Below are 25,410 nucleotides of genomic sequence, written 5' to 3' on the forward strand. Positions count from 1 at the left end.
TGAAGGTCGTACCTACTGCCTTTTCCTTAAAATGAGACAAGGTTTTTGTCCTGTGGAAAACACACAAGCAGATTGGGGACAAAAGTGTCACGCCCTGTTTGAGGAATGAAATCACGACCTTCAGATTATGAGACTGACGCGCTACCTACTGCGCTAACAAGGCTGAAGAAAACGTTTCCCTGGCAGTATTCCAGGGACGGTGTTAGTGGCTTAAACCGAACAAAATTAGCAAGTCACCCATTTATTCCTTAAAATGAGACAAGGTTTTTGTTCTGTGGAAAACTCACAAGCAGATTGGGGACAATAGTCTCGTGCCCTGTGTGAGGATTGAACTCACGACCTTCAGATTATGAGACTGACGCACTACCTACTGCGCTAACAAGGCTGAAGAAGACGTTTCCCTGGCAGTTTTCCAGGGACGGTGTTAGTGGCTTAAACCGAACAAAATTGGCAAGTCACCCATTTATTCCTTAAAATGAGACAAGGTTTTTGTCCTGTGGAAAACTCACAAGCAGATTGGGGACAACTGTGTCGTGCCCTGTGTGAGGATTGAACTCACGACCTTCAGATTATGAGACTGACACGCTACCTACTGAACTAACATGGCTGCAGAACACTCTGCCCTGGCAGTTTTCCAGGGTCGGTGTTAGTGGCTTAAACCGAACAAAATTAGCAAGTCACCCATTTATTCCTTAAAATGAGACAAGGTTTTTGTTTTGTAGAAAACTCACAAGCAGATTGGGGACAACTGTGTCGTGCCCTGTGTAAAGATTGAACTCACAACCTTCAGATTATGAGACTGACGCGCTACCTACTGAACTAACATGGCTGCGGAACACTCTGCCCTGGCAGTTTTCCAGGGTCAGTGTTAGTGGCTTAAACCGAACAAAATTAGCAAGTCACCCATTTATTCCTTAAAATGAGACAAGGTTTTTGTTCTGTGGAAAACTCACAAGCAGATTGTGGACAACTGTGTCATGCCCTGTGTGAGGATTGAACTCACGACCTTCAGATTATGAGACTGACGCGCTACCTACTTCGTGAAGGTCGTACCTACTGCCTATTCCTTAAAATGAGACAAGGTTTTTGTTCTGTGGAAAACTAACAAGCAGATTGCGGACAACTGTGTCGTGCCCTGTGTGAGGATTGAACTCTCGACCTTCAGATTATGAGACTGACAAGCTACCTACTGCGCTAACAAGGCTTAAGAAAACGTTTCCCTGGCAGTTTTCCAAGGACGGGGTTAGTGGCTTAAACCGAACAAAATTAGCAAGTCACCCATTTATTCCTTAAAATGAGACAAGGTTTTTGTCCTGTGGAAAACTCACAAACAGATTGGGGACAACTGTGTCGTGCCCTGTGTGAGGATTGAACTCACGACCTTCAGATTATGAGACTCACGACCTTCAGATTATGAGACTCACGACCTTCAGATTATGAGACTCACGACCTTCAGATTATGAGACTCACGACCTTCAGATTATGAGACTCACGACCTTCAGATTATGAGACTCACAACCTTCAGATTATGAGACTCACAACCTTCAGATTATGAGACTGACGCGCTACCTACTGCGCTAACAAGGCTGAAGAAAAAGTTTCCCTGGCAGTTTTCCAGGGACGGTGTTAGTGGCTTAAACCGAACAAAATTAGCAAGTCACCCATTTATTCCTTAAATTGAGACAAGGTTTTTGTTCTGTGGAAAACTCACAAGCAGATTGGGGACAACTGTGTCGTGCCCTGTGTGAGGATTGAACTCACGACCTTCAGATTATGAGACTGACGCGCTACCTTCTTTGTGAAGGTCGTACCTACTACCTATTTCTTAAAATGAGACAAGGTTTTTGTCCTGTGGAAAACACACAAGCAGATTGGGGACAAAAGTGTCACGCCCTGTGTGAGGAATGAAAACCGAAAAAATTAGCAAGTCTTCCATTTATTCTTTAAAATGAGACAAGGTTTTTGTCCTGTGGAAAAAAGATTGGGGACAAAAGTGTCGTGCCCTGTGTGAGGATTGAACTCACGACCTTCAGATTATGAGACTGACGCGCTACCTACTGCGCTAACAAGGCTGCAGAACCTGCTTCCCTGGCAGTTTTCCAGGGTCGGTGTTAGTGGCTTAAACAGAACAAATTAGCAAGTCACCCATTTATTCCTTAAAATGAGACAAGATTTTTGTCCTGTGGAAAACTCACAACCAGATTGGGGACAACTGTGTCATGCCCTGTGTGAGGATTGAACTCACGACCTTCAGATTATGAGACTGACGCGCTATTTACTGCGCTAACAAGGCTTAAGAAAACATTTCCCTGGCAGTTTTCCAGGGACGGGGTTAGTGGCTTAAACAGAACAACTTAGCAAGTCACCCATTTATTCCTTAAAATGAGACAAGGTTTTTGTCCTGTGGAAAACACACAAGCAGATTGGGGACAACTGTGTCGTGCCCTGTGTGAGGATTGAACTCACGACCTTCAGATTATGAGACTGACGCGCTACCTTCTTTCTGAAGGTCGTACCTACTGCCTTTTCCTTAAAATGAGACAAGGTTTTTGTCCTGTGGAAAACACACAAGCAGATTGGGGACAAAAGTGTCACACCCTGTTTGAGGAATGAAATCACGACCTTCAGATTATGAGACTGACGCGCTACCTACTGCGCTAACAAGGCTGAAGAAAACGTTTCCCTGGCAGTTTTCCAGGGACGGTGTTAGTGGCTTAAACCGAACAAAATTAGCAAGTCACCCATTTATTCCTTAAAATGAGACAAGGTTTTTGTCCTGTGGAAAACTCACAAGCAGATTGGGGACAATAGTCTCGTGCCCTGTGTGAGGATTGAACTCACGACCTTCAGATTATGAGACTGACGCGCTACCTACTGCGCTAACAAGGCTGCAGAGCCTGTTTCCCTGGCAGTTTTCCAGGGTCGGTGTTAGTGGCTCAAACAGAACAAATTAGCAAGTCACCCATTGATTCCTTAAAATGAGACAAGGTTTTTGTCCTGTGGAAAACTCACAAGCAGATTGGGGACAACTGTGTCATGCCCTGTCTGAGGATTGAACTCACGACCTTCAGATTATGAGATTGACGCGCTACCTTCTTCGTGAAGGTCGTACCTACTGCCTATTCCTTAAAATGAGACAAGGTTTTTGTCCTGTGGAAAACACACAAGCAGATTGTGGACAAAAGTGTCACGCCCTCTGTGAGGAATGAAAACCGAACAAATTAGCAAGTCTTCCATTTATTCCTTAAAATGAGACAAGGTTTTTGTCCTGTGGAAAAAAGATTGGGGACAAAAGTGTCGTGCCCTGTGTGAGGATTGAACTCACGACCTTCAGATTATGAGACTGACGCGCTACCTACTGCGCTAACAAGGCTGAAGAAGACGTTTCCCTGGCAGTTTTCCAGGGACGGTGTTAGTGGCTTAAACCGAACAAAATTGGCAAGTCATCCATTTATTTCTTAAAATGAGACAAGGTTTTTGTCCTGTGGAAAACTCACAAGCAGATTGGGGACAACTGTGTCGTGCCCTGTGTGAGGATTGAACTCACGACCTTCAGATTATGAGACTGACACGCTACCTACTGAACTAACATGGCTGCAGAACACTCTGCCATGGCAGTTTTCCAGGGTCGGTGTTAGTGGCTTAAACCGAACAAAATTAGCAAGTCACCCATTTATTCCTTAAAATGAGACAAGGTTTTTGTTTTGTAGAAAACTCACAAGCAGATTGGGGACAACTGTGTCGTGCCCTGTGTGAGGATTGAACTCACAACCTTCAGATTATGAGACTGACGCGCTACCTACTTCGTGAAGGTCGTACCTACTGCCTATTCCTTAAAATGAGACAAGGTTTTTGTTCTGTGGAAAACTCACAAGCAGATTGGGGACAAAAGTGTCACGCCCTGTGTGAGGAATGAAAACCGAACAAATTAGCAAGTCTTCCATTTATTCCTTAAAATGAGACAAGCTTTTTGTCCTGTGGAAAAAAGATTGGGGACAAAAGTGTCATGCCCTGTGTGAGGATTGAACTCACGACCTTCAGATTATGAGACTGACGCGCTACCTACTGCGCTAACAAGGCTGCAGAACCTGCTTCCCTGGCAGTTTTCCAGGGTCGGTGTTAGTGGCTTAAACAGAACAAATTAGCAAGTCACCCATTTATTCCTTAAAATGAGACAAGGTTTTTGTCCTGTGGAAAACTCACAAACAGATTGGGGACAACTGTGTCATGCCCTGTGTGAGGATTGAACTCACGACCTTCAGATTATGAGACTGACAAGCTACCTACTGCGCTAACAAGGTTTAAGAAAACATTTCCCTGGCAGTTTTCCAAGGACGGGGTTAGTGGCTTAAACCGAACAAAATTAGCAAGTCACCCATTTATTCCTTAAAATGAGACAAGGTTTTTGTCCTGTGGAAAACTCACAAACAGATTGGGGACAACTGTGTCGTGCCCTGTGTGAGGATTGAACTCACGACCTTCAGATTATGAGACTGACGCGCTACCTACTTCGTGAAGGTCGTACCTACTGCCTATTCCTTAAAATGAGACAAGGTTTTTGTTCTGTGGAAAACTCAGAAGCAGATTGGGGACAAAAGTGTCACACCCTCTGTGAGGAATGAAAACCGAACAAATTAGCAAGTCTTCCATTTATTCCTTAAAATGAGACAAGGTTTTTGTCCTGTGGAAAAAAGATTGGGGACAAAAGTGTCGTGCCCTGTGTGAGGATTGAACTCACGACCTTCAGATTATGAGACTGACGCGCTACCTACTGCGCTAACAAGGCTTAAGAAAACATTTCCCTGGCAGTTTTCCAGGGACGGGGTTAGTGGCTTAAACCGAACAAAATTAGCAAGTCACCCATTTATTCCTTAAAATGAGACAAGGTTTTTGTCCTGTGGAAAACTCACAAACAGATTGGGGACAACTGTGTCGTGCCCTGTGTGAGGATTGAACTCACGACCTTCAGATTATGAGACTGACGCGCTACCTACTGCGCTAACAAGGCTTAAGAAAACATTTCCCTGGCAGTTTTCCAGGGACGGGGTTAGTGGCTTAAACCGAACAAAATTAGCAAGTCACCCATTTATTCCTTAAAATGAGACAAGGTTTTTGTCCTGTGGAAAACTCACAAACAGATTGGGGACAACTGTGTCGTGTCCTGTGTGAGGATTGAACTCACAACCTTCAGATTATGAGACTGACGCGCTACCTACTGAACTAACATGGCTGCGGAACACTCTGCCCTGGCAGTTTTCCAGGGTCGGTGTTAGTGGCTTAAACCGAACAAAATTAGCAAGTCACCCATTTATTCCTTAAAATGAGACAAGGTTTTTGTTCTGTGGAAAACTCACAAGCAGATTGTGGACAACTGTGTCATGCCCTGTGTGAGAATTGAATTCACGACCTTCAGATTATGAGACTGACGCGCCACCTACTTCGTGAAGGTCGTACCTACTGCCTATTCCTTAAAATGAGACAAGGTTTTTGTCCTGTGGAAAACTCACAAACAGATTGGGGACAACTGTGTCGTGCCCTGTGTGAGGATTGAACTCACGACCTTCAGATTATGAGACTGACGCGCTACCTACTTCGTGAAGGTCGTACCTACTGCCTATTCCTTAAAATGAGACAAGGTTTTTGTTCTGTGGAAAACTCACAAGCAGATTGGGGACAAAAGTGTCACACCCTCTGTGAGGAATGAAAACCGAACAAATTAGCAAGTCTTCCATTTATTCCTTAAAATGAGACAAGGTTTTTGTCCTGTGGAAAAAAGATTGGGGACAACTGTGTCGTGCCCTGTGTGAGGATTGAACTCACGACCTTCAGATTATGAGACTGACGCGCTACCTACTGCGCTAACAAGGCTTAAGAAAACATTTCCCTGGCAGTTTTCCAGGGACGGGGTTAGTGGCTTAAACCGAACAAAATTAGCAAGTCACCCATTTATTCCTTAAAATGAGACAAGGTTTTTGTTCTGTGGAAAACTCACAAGCAGATTGGGGACAACTGTGTCGCGCCCTGTGTGAGGATTGAACTCACGACCTTCAGATTATGAGACTGACGCGCTACCTACTGCGCTAACAAGGCTGCAGAACCTGCTTCCCTGGCAGTTTTCCAGGGTCGGTGTTAGTGGCTTAAACAGAACAAATTAGCAAGTCACCCATTTATTCCTTAAAATGAGACAAGGTTTTTGTCCTGTGGAAAACTCACAAACAGATTGGGGACAACTGTGTCGTGCCCTGTGTGAGGATTGAACTCACGGCCTTCAGATTATGAGACTGACGCGCTACCTACTGCGCTAACAAGGCTGAAGAAGACGTTTCCCTGGCAGTTTTCCAGGGACGGTGTTAGTGGCTTAAACCGAACAAAATTGGCAAATCACCCATTTATTCCTTAAAATGAGACAAGGTTTTTGTCCTGTGGAAAACTCACAAGCAGATTGGGGACAACTGTGTCGTGTCCTGTGTGAGGATTGAACTCACAACCTTCAGATTATGAGACTGACGCGCTACCTACTGAACTAACATGGCTGCGGAACACTCTGCCCTGGCAGTTTTCCAGGGTCGGTGTTAGTGGCTTAAACCGAACAAAATTAGCAAGTCACCCATTTATTCCTTAAAATGAGACAAGGTTTTTGTTCTGTGGAAAACTCACAAGCAGATTGTGGACAACTGTGTCATGCCCTGTGTGAGAATTGAATTCACGACCTTCAGATTATGAGACTGACGCGCCACCTACTTCGTGAAGGTCGTACCTACTGCCTATTCCTTAAAATGAGACAAGGTTTTTGTCCTGTGGAAAACTCACAAACAGATTGGGGACAACTGTGTCGTGCCCTGTGTGAGGATTGAACTCACGACCTTCAGATTATGAGACTGACGCGCTACCTACTTCGTGAAGGTCGTACCTACTGCCTATTCCTTAAAATGAGACAAGGTTTTTGTTCTGTGGAAAACTCACAAGCAGATTGGGGACAAAAGTGTCACACCCTCTGTGAGGAATGAAAACCGAACAAATTAGCAAGTCTTCCATTTATTCCTTAAAATGAGACAAGGTTTTTGTCCTGTGGAAAAAAGATTGGGGACAACTGTGTCGTGCCCTGTGTGAGGATTGAACTCACGACCTTCAAATTATGAGACTGACGCGCTACCTACTGCGCTAACAAGGCTTAAGAAAACATTTCCCTGGCAGTTTTCCAGGGACGGGGTTAGTGGCTTAAACCGAACAAAATTAGCAAGTCACCCATTTATTCCTTAAAATGAGACAAGGTTTTTGTCCTGTGGAAAACTCACAAACAGATTGGGGACAACTGTGTCGTGCCCTGTGTGAGGATTGAACTCACGACCTTCAGATTATGAGACTGACGCGCTACCTACTGCGCTAACAAGGCTTAAGAAAACATTTCCCTGGCAGTTTTCCAGGGACGGGGTTAGTGGCTTAAACCGAACAAAATTAGCAAGTCACCCATTTATTCCTTAAAATGAGACAAGGTTTTTGTCCTGTGGAAAACTCACAAACAGATTGGGGACAACTGTGTCGTGCCCTGTGTGAGGATTGAACTCACGGCCTTCAGATTATGAGACTGACGCGCTACCTACTGAACTAACATGGCTGCGGAACACTCTGCCCTGGCAGTTTTCCAAGGACGGGGTTAGTGGCTTAAACCGAACAAAATTAGCAAGTCACCCATTTATTCCTTAAAATGAGACAAGGTTTTTGTCCTGTGGAAAACTCACAAACAGATTGGGGACAACTGTGTCGTGCCCTGTGTGAGGATTGAACTCACGACCTTCAGATTATGAGACTGACGCGCTACCTACTTCGTGAAGGTCGTACCTACTGCCTATTCCTTAAAATGAGACAAGGTTTTTGTTCTGTGGAAAATTCACAAGCAGATTGGGGACAACTGTGTCGTGCCCTGTGTGAGGATTGAACTCACAACCTTCAGATTATGAGACTGACAAGCTACCTACTGCGCTAACAAGGCTTAAGAAAACATTTCCCTGGCAGTTTTCCAGGGACGGGGTTAGTGGCTTAAACCGAACAAAATTAGCAAGTCACCCATTTATTCCTTAAAATGAGACAAGGTTTTTGTTCTGTGGAAAACTCACAAGCAGATTGGGGACAACTGTGTCGCGCCCTGTGTGAGGATTGAACTCACGACCTTCAGATTATGAGACTGACGCGCTACCTACTGCGCTAACAAGGCTGCAGAACCTGCTTCCCTGGCAGTTTTCCAGGGTCGGTGTTAGTGGCTTAAACAGAACAAATTAGCAAGTCACCCATTTATTCCTTAAAATGAGACAAGGTTTTTGTCCTGTGGAAAACTCACAAACAGATTGGGGACAACTGTGTCGTGCCCTGTGTGAGGATTGAACTCACGGCCTTCAGATTATGAGACTGACGTGCTACCTACTGCGCTAACAAGGCTGAAGAAGACGTTTCCCTGGCAGTTTTCCAGGGACGGTGTTAGTGGCTTAAACCGAACAAAATTGGCAAATCACCCATTTATTCCTTAAAATGAGACAAGGTTTTTGTCCTGTGGAAAACTCACAAGCAGATTGGGGACAACTGTGTCGTGTCCTGTGTGAGGATTGAACTCACAACCTTCAGATTATGAGACTGACGCGCTACCTACTGAACTAACATGGCTGCGGAACACTCTGCCCTGGCAGTTTTCCAGGGTCGGTGTTAGTGGCTTAAACCGAACAAAATTAGCAAGTCACCCATTTATTCCTTAAAATGAGACAAGGTTTTTGTTCTGTGGAAAACTCACAAGCAGATTGTGGACAACTGTGTCATGCCCTGTGTGAGAATTGAATTCACGACCTTCAGATTATGAGACTGACGCGCCACCTACTTCGTGAAGGTCGTACCTACTGCCTATTCCTTAAAATGAGACAAGGTTTTTGTTCTGTGGAAAACTCACAAGCAGATTGGGGACAACTGTGTCGTGCCCTGTGTGAGGATTGAACTCACGACCTTCAGATTATGAGACTGACGCGCTACCTTCTTTCTGAAGGTCGTACCTACTGCCTTTTCCTTAAAATGAGACAAGGTTTTTGTCCTGTGGAAAACACACAAGCAGATTGGGGACAAAAGTGTCACGCCCTGTTTGAGGAATGAAATCACGACCTTCAGATTATGAGACTGACGCGCTACCTACTGCGCTAACAAGGCTGAAGAAAACGTTTCCCTGGCAGTATTCCAGGGACGGTGTTAGTGGCTTAAACCGAACAAAATTAGCAAGTCACCCATTTATTCCTTAAAATGAGACAAGGTTTTTGTTCTGTGGAAAACTCACAAGCAGATTGGGGACAATAGTCTCGTGCCCTGTGTGAGGATTGAACTCACGACCTTCAGATTATGAGACTGACGCACTACCTACTGCGCTAACAAGGCTGAAGAAGACGTTTCCCTGGCAGTTTTCCAGGGACGGTGTTAGTGGCTTAAACCGAACAAAATTGGCAAGTCACCCATTTATTCCTTAAAATGAGACAAGGTTTTTGTCCTGTGGAAAACTCACAAGCAGATTGGGGACAACTGTGTCGTGCCCTGTGTGAGGATTGAACTCACGACCTTCAGATTATGAGACTGACACGCTACCTACTGAACTAACATGGCTGCAGAACACTCTGCCCTGGCAGTTTTCCAGGGTCGGTGTTAGTGGCTTAAACCGAACAAAATTAGCAAGTCACCCATTTATTCCTTAAAATGAGACAAGGTTTTTGTTTTGTAGAAAACTCACAAGCAGATTGGGGACAACTGTGTCGTGCCCTGTGTAAAGATTGAACTCACAACCTTCAGATTATGAGACTGACGCGCTACCTACTGAACTAACATGGCTGCGGAACACTCTGCCCTGGCAGTTTTCCAGGGTCAGTGTTAGTGGCTTAAACCGAACAAAATTAGCAAGTCACCCATTTATTCCTTAAAATGAGACAAGGTTTTTGTTCTGTGGAAAACTCACAAGCAGATTGTGGACAACTGTGTCATGCCCTGTGTGAGGATTGAACTCACGACCTTCAGATTATGAGACTGACGCGCTACCTACTTCGTGAAGGTCGTACCTACTGCCTATTCCTTAAAATGAGACAAGGTTTTTGTTCTGTGGAAAACTCACAAGCAGATTGGGGACAACTGTGTCGTGCCCTGTGTGAGGATTGAACTCTCGACCTTCAGATTATGAGACTGACAAGCTACCTACTGCGCTAACAAGGCTTAAGAAAACGTTTCCCTGGCAGTTTTCCAAGGACGGGGTTAGTGGCTTAAACCGAACAAAATTAGCAAGTCACCCATTTATTCCTTAAAATGAGACAAGGTTTTTGTCCTGTGGAAAACTCACAAACAGATTGGGGACAACTGTGTCGTGCCCTGTGTGAGGATTGAACTCACGACCTTCAGATTATGAGACTCACGACCTTCAGATTATGAGACTCACGACCTTCAGATTATGAGACTCACGACCTTCAGATTATGAGACTCACGACCTTCAGATTATGAGACTCACGACCTTCAGATTATGAGACTCACGACCTTCAGATTATGAGACTCACGACCTTCAGATTATGAGACTCACAACCTTCAGATTATGAGACTGACGCGCTACCTACTGCGCTAACAAGGCTGAAGAAAAAGTTTCCCTGGCAGTTTTCCAGGGACGGTGTTAGTGGCTTAAACCGAACAAAATTAGCAAGTCACCCATTTATTCCTTAAAATGAGACAAGGTTTTTGTTCTGTGGAAAACTCACAAGCAGATTGGGGACAACTGTGTCGTGCCCTGTGTGAGGATTGAACTCACGACCTTCAGATTATGAGACTGACGCGCTACCTTCTTTGTGAAGGTCGTACCTACTACCTATTTCTTAAAATGAGACAAGGTTTTTGTCCTGTGGAAAACACACAAGCAGATTGGGGACAAAAGTGTCACGCCCTGTGTGAGGAATGAAAACCGAAAAAATTAGCAAGTCTTCCATTTATTCTTTAAAATGAGACAAGGTTTTTGTCCTGTGGAAAAAAGATTGGGGACAAAAGTGTCGTGCCCTGTGTGAGGATTGAACTCACGACCTTCAGATTATGAGACTGACGCGCTACCTACTGCGCTAACAAGGCTGCAGAACCTGCTTCCCTGGCAGTTTTCCAGGGTCGGTGTTAGTGGCTTAAACAGAACAAATTAGCAAGTCACCCATTTATTCCTTAAAATGAGACAAGATTTTTGTCCTGTGGAAAACTCACAACCAGATTGGGGACAACTGTGTCATGCCCTGTGTGAGGATTGAACTCACGACCTTCAGATTATGAGACTGACGCGCTATTTACTGCGCTAACAAGGCTTAAGAAAACATTTCCCTGGCAGTTTTCCAGGGACGGGGTTAGTGGCTTAAACAGAACAACTTAGCAAGTCACCCATTTATTCCTTAAAATGAGACAAGGTTTTTGTCCTGTGGAAAACACACAAGCAGATTGGGGACAACTGTGTCGTGCCCTGTGTGAGGATTGAACTCACGACCTTCAGATTATGAGACTGACGCGCTACCTTCTTTCTGAAGGTCGTACCTACTGCCTTTTCCTTAAAATGAGACAAGGTTTTTGTCCTGTGGAAAACACACAAGCAGATTGGGGACAAAAGTGTCACACCCTGTTTGAGGAATGAAATCACGACCTTCAGATTATGAGACTGACGCGCTACCTACTGCGCTAACAAGGCTGAAGAAAACGTTTCCCTGGCAGTTTTCCAGGGACGGTGTTAGTGGCTTAAACCGAACAAAATTAGCAAGTCACACATTTATTCCTTAAAATGAGACAAGGTTTTTGTTCTGTGGAAAACTCACAAGCAGATTGGGGACAATAGTCTCGTGCCCTGTGTGAGGATTGAACTCATGACCTTCAGATTATGAGACTGACGCGCTACCTACTGCGCTAACAAGGCTGCAGAGCCTGCTTCCCTGGCAGTTTTCCAGGGTCGGTGTTAGTGGCTCAAACAGAACAAATTAGCAAGTCACCCATTTATTCCTTAAAATGAGACAAGGTTTTTGTCCTGTGGAAAACACACAAGCAGATTGGGGACAACTGTGTCGTGCCCTGTGTGAGGATTGAACTCACGACCTTCAGATTATGAGACTGACGCGCTACCTTCTTCGTGAAGGTCGTACCTACTGCCTATTCCTTAAAATGAGACAAGGTTTTTGTCCTGTGGAAAACACACAAGCAGATTGTGGACAAAAGTGTCACACCCTCTGTGAGGAATGAAAACCGAACAAATTAGCAAGTCTTCCATTTATTCCTTAAAATGAGACAAGGTTTTTGTCCTGTGGAAAAAAGATTGGGGACAAAAGTGTCGTGCCCTGTGTGAGGATTGAACTCACGACCTTCAGATTATGAGACTGACGCGCTACCTACTGCACTAACAAGGCTGAAGAAGACGTTTCCCTGGCAGTTTTCCAGGGACGGTGTTAGTGGCTTAAACCGAACAAAATTGGCAAGTCATCCATTTATTTCTTAAAATGAGACAAGGTTTTTGTCCTGTGGAAAACTCACAAGCAGATTGGGGACAACTGTGTCGTGCCCTGTGTGAGGATTGAACTCACGACCTTCAGATTATGAGACTGACACGCTACCTACTGAACTAACATGGCTGCAGAACACTCTGCCATGGCAGTTTTCCAGGGTCGGTGTTAGTGGCTTAAACCGAACAAAATTAGCAAGTCACCCATTTATTCCTTAAAATGAGACAAGGTTTTTGTTTTGTAGAAAACTCACAAGCAGATTGGGGACAACTGTGTCGTGCCCTGTGTGAGGATTGAACTCACAACCTTCAGATTATGAGACTGACGCGCTACCTACTTCGTGAAGGTCGTACCTACTGCCTATTCCTTAAAATGAGACAAGGTTTTTGTTCTGTGGAAAACTCACAAGCAGATTGGGGACAAAAGTGTCACGCCCTGTGTGAGGAATGAAAACCGAACAAATTAGCAAGTCTTCCATTTATTCCTTAAAATGAGACAAGCTTTTTGTCCTGTGGAAAAAAGATTGGGGACAAAAGTGTCATGCCCTGTGTGAGGATTGAACTCACGACCTTCAGATTATGAGACTGACGCACTACCTACTGCGCTAACAAGGCTGCAGAACCTGCTTCCCTGGCAGTTTTCCAGGGTCGGTGTTAGTGGCTTAAACAGAACAAATTAGCAAGTCACCCATTTATTCCTTAAAATGAGACAAGGTTTTTGTCCTGTGGAAAACTCACAAACAGATTGGGGACAACTGTGTCATGCCCTGTGTGAGGATTGAACTCACGACCTTCAGATTATGAGACTGACAAGCTACCTACTGCGCTAACAAGGTTTAAGAAAACATTTCCCTGGCAGTTTTCCAAGGACGGGGTTAGTGGCTTAAACCGAACAAAATTAGCAAGTCACCCATTTATTCCTTAAAATGAGACAAGGTTTTTGTCCTGTGGAAAACTCACAAACAGATTGGGGACAACTGTGTCGTGCCCTGTGTGAGGATTGAACTCACGACCTTCAGATTATGAGACTGACGCGCTACCTACTTCGTGAAGGTCGTACCTACTGCCTATTCCTTAAAATGAGACAAGGTTTTTGTTCTGTGGAAAACTCAGAAGCAGATTGGGGACAAAAGTGTCACACCCTCTGTGAGGAATGAAAACCGAACAAATTAGCAAGTCTTCCATTTATTCCTTAAAATGAGACAAGGTTTTTGTCCTGTGGAAAAAAGATTGGGGACAAAAGTGTCGTGCCCTGTGTGAGGATTGAACTCACGACCTTCAGATTATGAGACTGACGCGCTACCTACTGCGCTAACAAGGCTTAAGAAAACATTTCCCTGGCAGTTTTCCAGGGACGGGGTTAGTGGCTTAAACCGAACAAAATTAGCAAGTCACCCATTTATTCCTTAAAATGAGACAAGGTTTTTGTCCTGTGGAAAACTCACAAACAGATTGGGGACAACTGTGTCGTGCCCTGTGTGAGGATTGAACTCACGACCTTCAGATTATGAGACTGACGCGCTACCTACTGCGCTAACAAGGCTTAAGAAAACATTTCCCTGGCAGTTTTCCAGGGACGGGGTAGTGGCTTAAACCGAACAAAATTAGCAAGTCACCCATTTATTCCTTAAAATGAGACAAGGTTTTTGTCCTGTGGAAAACTCACAAACAGATTGGGGACAACTGTGTCGTGCCCTGTGTGAGGATTGAACTCACAACCTTCAGATTATGAGACTGACGCGCTACCTACTGAACTAACATGGCTGCGGAACACTCTGCCCTGGCAGTTTTCCAGGGTCGGTGTTAGTGGCTTAAACCGAACAAAATTAGCAAGTCACCCATTTATTCCTTAAAATGAGACAAGGTTTTTGTTCTGTGGAAAACTCACAAGCAGATTGTGGACAACTGTGTCATGCCCTGTGTGAGAATTGAATTCACGACCTTCAGATTATGAGACTGACGCGCCACCTACTTCGTGAAGGTCGTACCTACTGCCTATTCCTTAAAATGAGACAAGGTTTTTGTCCTGTGGAAAACTCACAAACAGATTGGGGACAACTGTGTCGTGCCCTGTGTGAGGATTGAACTCACGACCTTCAGATTATGAGACTGACGCGCTACCTACTTCGTGAAGGTCGTACCTACTGCCTATTCCTTAAAATGAGACAAGGTTTTTGTTCTGTGGAAAACTCACAAGCAGATTGGGGACAAAAGTGTCACACCCTCTGTGAGGAATGAAAACCGAACAAATTAGCAAGTCTTCCATTTATTCCTTAAAATGAGACAAGGTTTTTGTCCTGTGGAAAAAAGATTAGGGACAACTGTGTCGTGCCCTGTGTGAGGATTGAACTCACGACCTTCAGATTATGAGACTGACGCGCTACCTACTGCGCTAACAAGGCTTAAGAAAACATTTCCCTGGCAGTTTTCCAGGGACGGGGTTAGTGGCTTAAACCGAACAAAATTAGCAAGTCACCCATTTATTCCTTAAAATGAGACAAGGTTTTTGTTCTGTGGAAAACTCACAAGCAGATTGGGGACAACTGTGTCGCGCCCTGTGTGAGGATTGAACTCACGACCTTCAGATTATGAGACTGACGCGCTACCTACTGCGCTAACAAGGCTGCAGAACCTGCTTCCCTGGCAGTTTTCCAAGGTCGGTGTTAGTGGCTTAAACAGAACAAATTAGCAAGTCACCCATTTATTCCTTAAAATGAGACAAGGTTTTTGTCCTGTGGAAAACTCACAAACAGATTGGGGACAACTGTGTCGTGCCCTGTGTGAGGATTGAACTCACGGCCTTCAGATTATGAGACTGACGCGCTACCTACTGCGCTAACAAGGCTGAAGAAGACGTTTCCCTGGCAGTTTTCCAGGGACGGTGTTAGTGGCTTAAACCGAACAAAATTGGCAAATCACCCATTTATTCCTTAAAATGAGACAAGGTTTTTGTCCTGTGGAAAACTCACAAGCAGATTGGGGACAACTGTGTCGTGTCCTGTGTGAGGATTGAACTCACAACCTTCAGATTATGAGACTGACGCGCTACCTACTGAACTAACATGGCTGCGGAACACTCTGCCCTGGCAGTTTTCCAGGGTCGGTGTTAGTGGCTTAAACCGAACAAAATTAGCAAGTCACCCATTTATTCCTTAAAATGAGACAAGGTTTTTGTTCTGTGGAAAACTCACAAGCAGATTGTGGACAACTGTGTCATGCCCTGTGTGAGAATTGAATTCACGACCTTCAGATTATGAGACTGACGCGCCACCTACTTCGTGAAGGTCGTACCTACTGCCTATTCCTTAAAATGAGACAAGGTTTTTGTCCTGTGGAAAACTCACAAACAGATTGGGGACAACTGTGTCGTGCCCTGTGTGAGGATTGAACTCACGACCTTCAGATTATGAGACTGACGCGCTACCTACTTCGTGAAGGTCGTACCTACTGCCTATTCTTTAAAATGAGACAAGGTTTTTGTTCTGTGGAAAACTCACAAGCAGATTGGGGACAAAAGTGTCACACCCTCTGTGAGGAATGAAAACCGAACAAATTAGCAAGTCTTCCATTTATTCCTTAAAATGAGACAAGGTTTTTGTCCTGTGGAAAAAAGATTGGGGACAACTGTGTCGTGCCCTGTGTGAGGATTGAACTCACGACCTTCAGATTATGAGACTGACGCGCTACCTACTGCGCTAACAAGGCTTAAGAAAACATTTCCCTGGCAGTTTTCCAGGGACGGGGTTAGTGGCTTAAACCGAACAAAATTAGCAAGTCACCCATTTATTCCTTAAAATGAGACAAGGTTTTTGTCCTGTGGAAAACTCACAAACAGATTGGGGACAACTGTGTCGTGCCCTGTGTGAGGATTGAACTCACGACCTTCAGATTATGAGACTGACGTGCTACCTACTGCGCTAACAAGGCTTAAGAAAACATTTCCCTGGCAGTTTTCCAGGGACGGGGTTAGTGGCTTAAACCGAACAAAATTAGCAAGTCACCCATTTATTCCTTAAAATGAGACAAGGTTTTTGTCCTGTGGAAAACTCACAAACAGATTGGGGACAACTGTGTCGTGCCCTGTGTGAGGATTGAACTCACGGCCTTCAGATTATGAGACTGACGCGCTACCTACTGAACTAACATGGCTGCGGAACACTCTGCCCTGGCAGTTTTCCAAGGACGGGGTTAGTGGCTTAAACCGAACAAAATTAGCAAGTCACCCATTTATTCCTTAAAATGAGACAAGGTTTTTGTCCTGTGGAAAACTCACAAACAGATTGGGGACAACTGTGTCGTGCCCTGTGTGAGGATTGAACTCACGACCTTCAGATTATGAGACTGACGCGCTACCTACTTCGTGAAGGTCGTACCTACTGCCTATTCCTTAAAATGAGACAAGGTTTTTGTTCTGTGGAAAATTCACAAGCAGATTGGGGACAACTGTGTCGTGCCCTGTGTGAGGATTGAACTCACAACCTTCAGATTATGAGACTGACAAGCTACCTACTGCGCTAACAAGGCTTAAGAAAACGTTTCCCTGGCAGTTTTCCAGGGACGGGGTTAGTGGCTTAAACCGAACAAAATTAGCAAGTCACCCATTTATTCCTTAAAATGAGACAAGGTTTTTGTTCTGTGGAAAACTCACAAGCAGATTGGGGACAACTGTGTCGCGCCCTGTGTGAGGATTGAACTCACGACCTTCAGATTATGAGACTGACGCGCTACCTACTGCGCTAACAAGGCTGCAGAACCTGCTTCCCTGGCAGTTTTCCAGGGTCGGTGTTAGTGGCTTAAACAGAACAAATTAGCAAGTCACCCATTTATTCCTTAAAATGAGACAAGGTTTTTGTCCTGTGGAAAACTCACAAACAGATTGGGGACAACTGTGTCGTGCCCTGTGTGAGGATTGAACTCACGGCCTTCAGATTATGAGACTGACGCGCTACCTACTGCGCTAACAAGGCTGAAGAAGACGTTTCCCTGGCAGTTTTCCAGGGACGGTGTTAGTGGCTTAAACCGAACAAAATTGGCAAATCACCCATTTATTCCTTAAAATGAGACAAGGTTTTTGTCCTGTGGAAAACTCACAAGCAGATTGGGGACAACTGTGTCGTGTCCTGTGTGAGGATTGAACTCACAACCTTCAGATTATGAGACTGACGCGCTACCTACTGAACTAACATGGCTGCGGAACACTCTGCCCTGGCAGTTTTCCAGGGTCGGTGTTAGTGGCTTAAACCGAACAAAATTAGCAAGTCACCCATTTATTCCTTAAAATGAGACAAGGTTTTTGTTCTGTGGAAAACTCACAAGCAGATTGTGGACAACTGTGTCATGCCCTGTGTGAGAATTGAATTCACGACCTTCAGATTATGAGACTGACGCGCCACCTACTTCGTGAAGGTCGTACCTACTGCCTATTCCTTAAAATGAGACAAGGTTTTTGTTCTGTGGAAAACTCACAAGCAGATTGGGGACAACTGTGTCGTGCCCTGTGTGAGGATTGAACTCACGACCTTCAGATTATGAGACTGACAAGCTACCTACTGCGCTAACAAGGCTTAAGAAAACATTTCCCTGGCAGTTTTCCAGGGACGGGGTTAGTGGCTTAAACCGAACAAAATTAGCAAGTCACCCATTTATTCCTTAAAATGAGACAAGGTTTTTGTTCTGTGGAAAACTCACAAGCAGATTGGGGACAACTGTGTCGCGCCCTGTGTGAGGATTGAACTCACGACCTTCAGATTATGAGACTGACGCGCTACCTACTGCGCTAACAACTGTGTCGTGCCCTGTGTGAGGATTGAACTCACAACCTTCAGATTATGAGACTGACGCGCTACCTACTGAACTAACATGGCTGCGGAACACTCTGCCCTGGCAGTTTTCCAGGGTCAGTGTTAGTGGCTTAAACCGAACAAAATTAGCAAGTCACCCATTTATTCCTTAAAATGAGACAAGGTTTTTGTTCTGTGGAAAACTCACAAGCAGATTGTGGACAACTGTGTCATGCCCTGTGTGAGGATTGAACTCACGACCTTCAGATTATGAGACTGACGCGCTACCTACTTCGTGAAGGTCGTACCTACTGCCTATTCCTTAAAATGAGACAAGGTTTTTGTTCTGTGGAAAACTCACAAGCAGATTGGGGACAATTGTGTCGTGCCCTGTGTGAGGATTGAACTCACGACCTTCAGATTATGAGACTCACAACCTTCAGATTATGAGACTGACGCGCTACCTACTGCGATAACAAGGCTGCAGAACACGCTTCCCTGGCAGATTTCCAGGGTCGGTGTTAGTGGCATTAAACAATAAAAATTAGCAAGTCAGCCATTTATTCCTTGAAATGAGAAAAGGTTTTTGTTCTGTGGAAAACAGATTGGGGAAAACTGTGTCATGCCCTGTGTGAGGATTGAACTCACGACCTTCAGATTATGAGACTGACGCGCTACCTACTGCGCTAACAAGGCTGAAGAAGACGTTTCCCTGGCAGTTTTCCAGGGACGGTGTTAGTGGCTTAAACCGAACAAAATTGGCAAATCACCTATTTATTCCTTAAAATGAGACAAGGTTTTTGTCCTGTGGAAAACTCACAAGCAGATTGGGGACAACTGTGTCGTGCCCTGTGTGAGGATTGAACTCACGACCTTCAGATTATGAGACTGACGCGCTACCTACTTCGTGAAGGTCGTACCTACTGCCTTTTCCTTAAAATGAGACAAGGTTTTTGTTCTGTGGAAAACTCACAAGCAGATTGGGGACAAAAGTGTCACGCCCTGTGTGAGGAATGAAAACCGAACAAATTAGCAAGTCTTCCATTTATTCCTTAAAATGAGAAGGTTTTTGTCCTGTGGAAAAAAGATTGGGGACAAAAGTGTCATGCCCTGTGTAAGGATTGAACTCACAACCTTCAGATTATGAGATTGACGCGCTACCTACTGCGCTAACAAGGCTTAAGAAAACATTTCCCTGGCAGTTTTCCAGGGACGGGGTTAGTGGCTTAAACCGAACAAAATTAGTAAGTCACCCATTTATTCCTTAAAATGAGACAAGGTTTTTGTCCTGTGGAAAACTCACAAACAGATTGGGGACAACTGTGTCGTGCCCTGTGTGAGGATTGAACTCACGACCTTCAGGTTATGAGACTGACGCGCTACCTACTTCGTGAAGGTCGTACCTACTGCCTATTCCTTAAAATGAGACAAGGTTTTTGTTCTGTGGAAAACACACAAGCAGATTGGGGACAAAAGTGTCACGCCCTGTGTGAGGAATGAAATCACGACCTTCAGATTATGAGACTGACGCGCTACCTACTGCGCTAACAAGGCTGCAGAACCTGCTTCCCTGGCAGTTTTCCAGGGTCGGTGTTAGTGGCATTAAACAATAAAAATTAGCAAGTCAGCCATTTATTCCTTGAAATGAGACAAGGTTTTTGTTCTGTGGAAAACAGATTGGGGAAAACTGTGTCATGCCCTGTGTGAGGATTGAACTCACGACCTTCAGATTATGAGACTGACGCGCTACCTACTGCGCTAACAAGGCTGCAGAACCTGCTTCCCTGGCAGTTTTCCAGGGTCGGTGTTAGTGGCTTAAACAGAACAACTTAGCAAGTCACCCATTTATTCCTTAAAATGAGACAAGGTTTTTGTCCTGTGGAAAACTCACAAGCAGATTGGGGACAACTGCCTATTCCTGCCTATTCCTATTCGTACCTACTGCCTATTCCTTAAAATGAGACAAGGTTTTTGTTCTGTGGAAAACTCACAAGCAGATTGGGGACAACTGTGTCGTTCCCTGTGTGAGGATTGAACTCACAACCTTCAGATTATGAGACTGACGCGCTACCTTCTTTGTGAAGGTCGTACCTACTGCCTTTTCCTTAAAATGAGACAAGGTTTTTGTCCTGTGGAAAACACACAAGCAGATTGGGGACAAAAGTGTCACGCCCTGTTTGAGGAATGAAATCACGACCTTCAGATTATGAGACTGACGCGCTACCTACTGCGCTAACAAGGCTGCAGAAAACGATTCCCTGGCAGTTTTCCAGGGTCGGTGTTAGTGGCTTAAACAAAACAAATTAGCAAGTTAGCCATTTATTCCTTAAAATGAGACAAGGTTTTTGTTCTGTGGAAAACTCACAAGCAGATTGGGGACAACTGTGTCATGCCCTGTGTGAAGATTGAACTCACAACCTTCAGATTATGAGACTGACACGCTACCTACTGCGCTAACATGGCTGCAGAACACTCTGCCCTGGCAGTTTTCCAGGGACGGTGTTAGTGGCTTAAACCGAACAAAATTAGCAAGTCACCCATTTATTCCTTAAAATGAGACAAGGTTTTTGTTCTGTGGAAAACTCACAAGCAGATTGGGTTCCTTAAAATGAGACAAGGTTTTTGTTCTGTGGAAAACTCACAAGCAGATTGGGGACAACTGTGTCGTGCCCTGTGTGAGGATTGAACTCACGACCTTCAGATTATGAGACTGACGCGCTACCTACTTCGTGAAGGTTGTACCTACTGCCTATTCCTTAAAATGAGACAAGGTTTTTGTTCTGTGGAAAACTCACAAGCAGATTGGGGACAACTGTGTCGTGCCCTGTATGAGGATTGAACTCACAACCTTCAGATTATGAGACTGACGCGCTACCTACTTCGTGAAGGTTGTACCTACTGCCTATTCCTTAAAATGAGACAAGGTTTTTGTTCTGTGGAAAACTCACAAGCAGATTGGGGACAACTGTGTCGTGCCCTGTATGAGGATTGAACTCACAACCTTCAGATTATGAGACTGACGCGCTACCTACTTCGTGAAGGTCGTACCTACTGCCTATTCCTTAAAATGAGACAAGGTTTTTGTCCTGTGGACAACACACAAGCAGATTGGGGACAAATTTTTTTTTTGGGGACAGTTTTCCAGGGTCGGTGTTAGTGGCTTAAACAAAACAAATTAGCAAGTCAGCCATGTGTTCCATAAAAGGAGACTAAGTTTTTGTCCTGGGGAAAACTCACAAGCAGATTGGGGACAAAAGTGTCATGCCCTGTGTGAGGATTGAACTCACGACCTACAGATTATGAGACTGACGCACTAACTACTGCACTAACATGGCTGCAAAACATGCTGCCCTGGCAGTTTTCCAGGGTCGGTGTTAGTGGCTTAAACAGAACAAATTAGCAAATCACCCATTTATTCTTTAAAATGAGACAAGGTTTTTGTCCTGTGAAAAACTCACAAGCAGATTGGGGACAAAAGTGTCATGCCCTTTGTGAGGATTGAACTCACAACCTTCAGATTATGAGAATGACGCGCTACCTACTGCGCTAACAAGGCTGCAGAACATTCTTCCCTGGCAGTTTTCCAGGGTCGGTGTTAGTGGTTTACACAGAACAAATGAGCAAGTCAGCTGTTGTTCCTTAAAAGGAGACAAGGTTTTTGTCCTGTGGAAAACTCCAGAGAAAATGGGGGACAAAGATTACATGCCCCATGTGAGGATCGAATTTACGACTGGGTAGTTGACAAATTACCAAGAAAAAGTACTTTTTTTTGGAAAGCATAACTTTTTAAGAAAAAATACATATATTTGTGGAGTATGAAAACTGCAGTTTCAGAAAATAGTACTGGTCACTCATTTTGTCAATGACCACATATTTTTTTCACTTTTTCACTCAACAATACTGTTAATGTGTCCTATGGTGTGACATTTAAGTACTAAGTACTAAGAAATTATATTAAATAACAAAATAAATACTTGAGACAGAATTGTTCACATTATTAAAACATTATTTTCTTAAAGAGATATTTATTTTACATGAAAGTATTAATTAGAATCATTTTTAAACATGAATAGATGAATGGTGTCACACCAAAGGACAAAAAAACGTAACAACTTCAGTGGTCTTAAAACATAGTTAAATATTTAAACAATTCTGAGAGAAACATGTGCACTTCTCATGGCCTTCATAGGGGTCTACAGTCACATGACCTTTAGTGGGGTCTTTCAATTAAATGTAGTTGTCCATGATATTGCTCAAATTAAAATTAGGTTTTTGCATAACACCAAAGGACATTTTTTTCTGTGACAAACTTTATGAAATTCCTACACTTTTAGAAATGTATGTATATGAAAAGTGATGTCCACTTAGTGAAATAGACACTTGCACAATTATGCCAGGAGTGTTCATTATGATTTTTAAACATTATTTTCTTTATTTATAAAATGTAATATTTATGAAATAATTTTGTCTACTGTCACACCATAGGACAATTTTGAGATTTGGCTCAAAGTTCTAAAAAAACTAACAATAACTTGGGTATTAAAACAATAAATTCATATAAAACAAGAAAATGTTTAACCATTTACATATTCTAAATTATGAAAATGTGAAACAAATTATGTTTTATCTTCTGTGACAGTGAAAAAGCCATGTCACGTCAACTACCCGACTGTCAGATTATGAGACTGACGTGATACCTACTGTGCTAACAAGGCTGTAAAAATAGCAAGGCTGTAAATTGCAGCCCTGGTTGTAATAGCAAGGCTGTAAATTGCAGCCCACTAAGAACCTTAATAAATTATCTTATGTACTTAAAAATGAAAGCGTGTTTTGTATTAACTGCCCCGTGTGAGGATTGAACTCATGACCTTCAGATTATGAGACTGACGCGCTACCTACTGCGCTAACAAGGCTGTAGAGCCTGCTTCCCTGGCAGTTTTCCAGGGTCGGTGTTAGTGGCTCAAACAGAACAAATTAGCAAGTCACCCATTTATTCCTTAAAATGAGACAAGGTTTTTGTCCTGTGGAAAACACACAAGCAGATTGGGGACAACTGTGTCGTGCCCTGTGTGAGGATTGAACTCACGACCTTCAGATTATGAGACTGACGCGCTACCTTCTTCGTGAAGGTCGTACCTACTGCCTATTCCTTAAAATGAGACAAGGTTTTTGTCCTGTGGAAAACACACAAGCAGATTGTGGACAAAAGTGTCACACCCTCTGTGAGGAATGAAAACCGAACAAATTAGCAAGTCTTCCATTTATTCCTTAAAATGAGACAAGGTTTTTGTCCTGTGGAAAAAAGATTGGGGACAAAAGTGTCGTGCCCTGTGTGAGGATTGAACTCACGACCTTCAGATTATGAGACTGACGCGCTACCTACTGCACTAACAAGGCTGAAGAAGACGTTTCCCTGGCAGTTTTCCAGGGACGGTGTTAGTGGCTTAAACCGAACAAAATTGGCAAGTCATCCATTTATTTCTTAAAATGAGACAAGGTTTTTGTCCTGTGGAAAACTCACAAGCAGATTGGGGACAACTGTGTCGTGCCCTGTGTGAGGATTGAACTCACGACCTTCAGATTATGAGACTGACACGCTACCTACTGAACTAACATGGCTGCAGAACACTCTGCCATGGCAGTTTTCCAGGGTCGGTGTTAGTGGCTTAAACCGAACAAAATTAGCAAGTCACCCATTTATTCCTTAAAATGAGACAAGGTTTTTGTTTTGTAGAAAACTCACAAGCAGATTGGGGACAACTGTGTCGTGCCCTGTGTGAGGATTGAACTCACAACCTTCAGATTATGAGACTGACGCGCTACCTACTTCGTGAAGGTCGTACCTACTGCCTATTCCTTAAAATGAGACAAGGTTTTTGTTCTGTGGAAAACTCACAAGCAGATTGGGGACAAAAGTGTCACGCCCTGTGTGAGGAATGAAAACCGAACAAATTAGCAAGTCTTCCATTTATTCCTTAAAATGAGACAAGCTTTTTGTCCTGTGGAAAAAAGATTGGGGACAAAAGTGTCATGCCCTGTGTGAGGATTGAACTCACGACCTTCAGATTATGAGACTGACGCACTACCTACTGCGCTAACAAGGCTGCAGAACCTGCTTCCCTGGCAGTTTTCCAGGGTCGGTGTTAGTGGCTTAAACAGAACAAATTAGCAAGTCACCCATTTATTCCTTAAAATGAGACAAGGTTTTTGTCCTGTGGAAAACTCACAAACAGATTGGGGACAACTGTGTCATGCCCTGTGTGAGGATTGAACTCACGACCTTCAGATTATGAGACTGACAAGCTACCTACTGCGCTAACAAGGTTTAAGAAAACATTTCCCTGGCAGTTTTCCAAGGACGGGGTTAGTGGCTTAAACCGAACAAAATTAGCAAGTCACCCATTTATTCCTTAAAATGAGACAAGGTTTTTGTCCTGTGGAAAACTCACAAACAGATTGGGGACAACTGTGTCGTGCCCTGTGTGAGGATTGAACTCACGACCTTCAGATTATGAGACTGACGCGCTACCTACTTCGTGAAGGTCGTACCTACTGCCTATTCCTTAAAATGAGACAAGGTTTTTGTTCTGTGGAAAACTCAGAAGCAGATTGGGGACAAAAGTGTCACACCCTCTGTGAGGAATGAAAACCGAACAAATTAGCAAGTCTTCCATTTATTCCTTAAAATGAGACAAGGTTTTTGTCCTGTGGAAAAAAGATTGGGGACAAAAGTGTCGTGCCCTGTGTGAGGATTGAACTCACGACCTTCAGATTATGAGACTGACGCGCTACCTACTGCGCTAACAAGGCTTAAGAAAACATTTCCCTGGCAGTTTTCCAGGGACGGGGTTAGTGGCTTAAACCGAACAAAATTAGCAAGTCACCCATTTATTCCTTAAAATGAGACAAGGTTTTTGTCCTGTGGAAAACTCACAAACAGATTGGGGACAACTGTGTCGTGCCCTGTGTGAGGATTGAACTCACGACCTTCAGATTATGAGACTGACGCGCTACCTACTGCGCTAACAAGGCTTAAGAAAACATTTCCCTGGCAGTTTTCCAGGGACGGAGTTAGTGGCTTAAACCGAACAAAATTAGCAAGTCACCCATTTATTCCTTAAA

General features: G+C 44.0%; 1 protein-coding gene and 28 non-coding genes across 33 annotated transcripts in view; all 29 read right to left on the reverse strand.

The window, feature by feature from the left end:
• Positions 1-25,410, reverse strand: part of LOC113635723 (coiled-coil domain-containing protein 73) — a 68,143-nt gene that overhangs the window by 32,868 nt on the left and 9,865 nt on the right. The gene's annotated exons all lie outside the window — the stretch shown is intronic.
• On the reverse strand, positions 2,000-2,072 carry trnam-cau. Its single transcript has one exon. It is a non-coding gene; the product is annotated as a tRNA-Met (tRNA).
• On the reverse strand, positions 2,817-2,889 carry trnam-cau. Its single transcript has one exon. It is a non-coding gene; the product is annotated as a tRNA-Met (tRNA).
• On the reverse strand, positions 3,301-3,373 carry trnam-cau. The gene has a single exon. It is a non-coding gene; the product is annotated as a tRNA-Met (tRNA).
• trnam-cau lies at positions 4,008-4,080 on the reverse strand. The gene has a single exon. It is a non-coding gene; the product is annotated as a tRNA-Met (tRNA).
• Positions 4,714-4,786, reverse strand: trnam-cau. Its single transcript has one exon. It is a non-coding gene; the product is annotated as a tRNA-Met (tRNA).
• trnam-cau lies at positions 4,936-5,008 on the reverse strand. The gene has a single exon. It is a non-coding gene; the product is annotated as a tRNA-Met (tRNA).
• On the reverse strand, positions 5,796-5,868 carry trnam-cau. Its single transcript has one exon. It is a non-coding gene; the product is annotated as a tRNA-Met (tRNA).
• On the reverse strand, positions 6,018-6,090 carry trnam-cau. The gene has a single exon. It is a non-coding gene; the product is annotated as a tRNA-Met (tRNA).
• On the reverse strand, positions 6,239-6,311 carry trnam-cau. Its single transcript has one exon. It is a non-coding gene; the product is annotated as a tRNA-Met (tRNA).
• On the reverse strand, positions 7,099-7,171 carry trnam-cau. Its single transcript has one exon. It is a non-coding gene; the product is annotated as a tRNA-Met (tRNA).
• trnam-cau lies at positions 7,321-7,393 on the reverse strand. Its single transcript has one exon. It is a non-coding gene; the product is annotated as a tRNA-Met (tRNA).
• Positions 8,140-8,212, reverse strand: trnam-cau. The gene has a single exon. It is a non-coding gene; the product is annotated as a tRNA-Met (tRNA).
• Positions 11,043-11,115, reverse strand: trnam-cau. The gene has a single exon. It is a non-coding gene; the product is annotated as a tRNA-Met (tRNA).
• On the reverse strand, positions 11,860-11,932 carry trnam-cau. Its single transcript has one exon. It is a non-coding gene; the product is annotated as a tRNA-Met (tRNA).
• Positions 12,344-12,416, reverse strand: trnam-cau. Its single transcript has one exon. It is a non-coding gene; the product is annotated as a tRNA-Met (tRNA).
• trnam-cau lies at positions 13,757-13,829 on the reverse strand. Its single transcript has one exon. It is a non-coding gene; the product is annotated as a tRNA-Met (tRNA).
• Positions 13,979-14,051, reverse strand: trnam-cau. Its single transcript has one exon. It is a non-coding gene; the product is annotated as a tRNA-Met (tRNA).
• Positions 14,838-14,910, reverse strand: trnam-cau. Its single transcript has one exon. It is a non-coding gene; the product is annotated as a tRNA-Met (tRNA).
• trnam-cau lies at positions 15,060-15,132 on the reverse strand. The gene has a single exon. It is a non-coding gene; the product is annotated as a tRNA-Met (tRNA).
• On the reverse strand, positions 15,281-15,353 carry trnam-cau. The gene has a single exon. It is a non-coding gene; the product is annotated as a tRNA-Met (tRNA).
• trnam-cau lies at positions 16,141-16,213 on the reverse strand. The gene has a single exon. It is a non-coding gene; the product is annotated as a tRNA-Met (tRNA).
• On the reverse strand, positions 17,182-17,254 carry trnam-cau. The gene has a single exon. It is a non-coding gene; the product is annotated as a tRNA-Met (tRNA).
• On the reverse strand, positions 17,403-17,475 carry trnam-cau. The gene has a single exon. It is a non-coding gene; the product is annotated as a tRNA-Met (tRNA).
• Positions 18,912-18,984, reverse strand: trnam-cau. The gene has a single exon. It is a non-coding gene; the product is annotated as a tRNA-Met (tRNA).
• On the reverse strand, positions 19,984-20,056 carry trnam-cau. The gene has a single exon. It is a non-coding gene; the product is annotated as a tRNA-Met (tRNA).
• On the reverse strand, positions 23,613-23,685 carry trnam-cau. The gene has a single exon. It is a non-coding gene; the product is annotated as a tRNA-Met (tRNA).
• On the reverse strand, positions 25,026-25,098 carry trnam-cau. Its single transcript has one exon. It is a non-coding gene; the product is annotated as a tRNA-Met (tRNA).
• trnam-cau lies at positions 25,248-25,320 on the reverse strand. Its single transcript has one exon. It is a non-coding gene; the product is annotated as a tRNA-Met (tRNA).

This window comes from Tachysurus fulvidraco, chromosome 17, assembly GCF_022655615.1.
Source record: "Tachysurus fulvidraco isolate hzauxx_2018 chromosome 17, HZAU_PFXX_2.0, whole genome shotgun sequence".
NCBI classification, from domain to species: domain Eukaryota; kingdom Metazoa; phylum Chordata; class Actinopteri; order Siluriformes; family Bagridae; genus Tachysurus; species Tachysurus fulvidraco.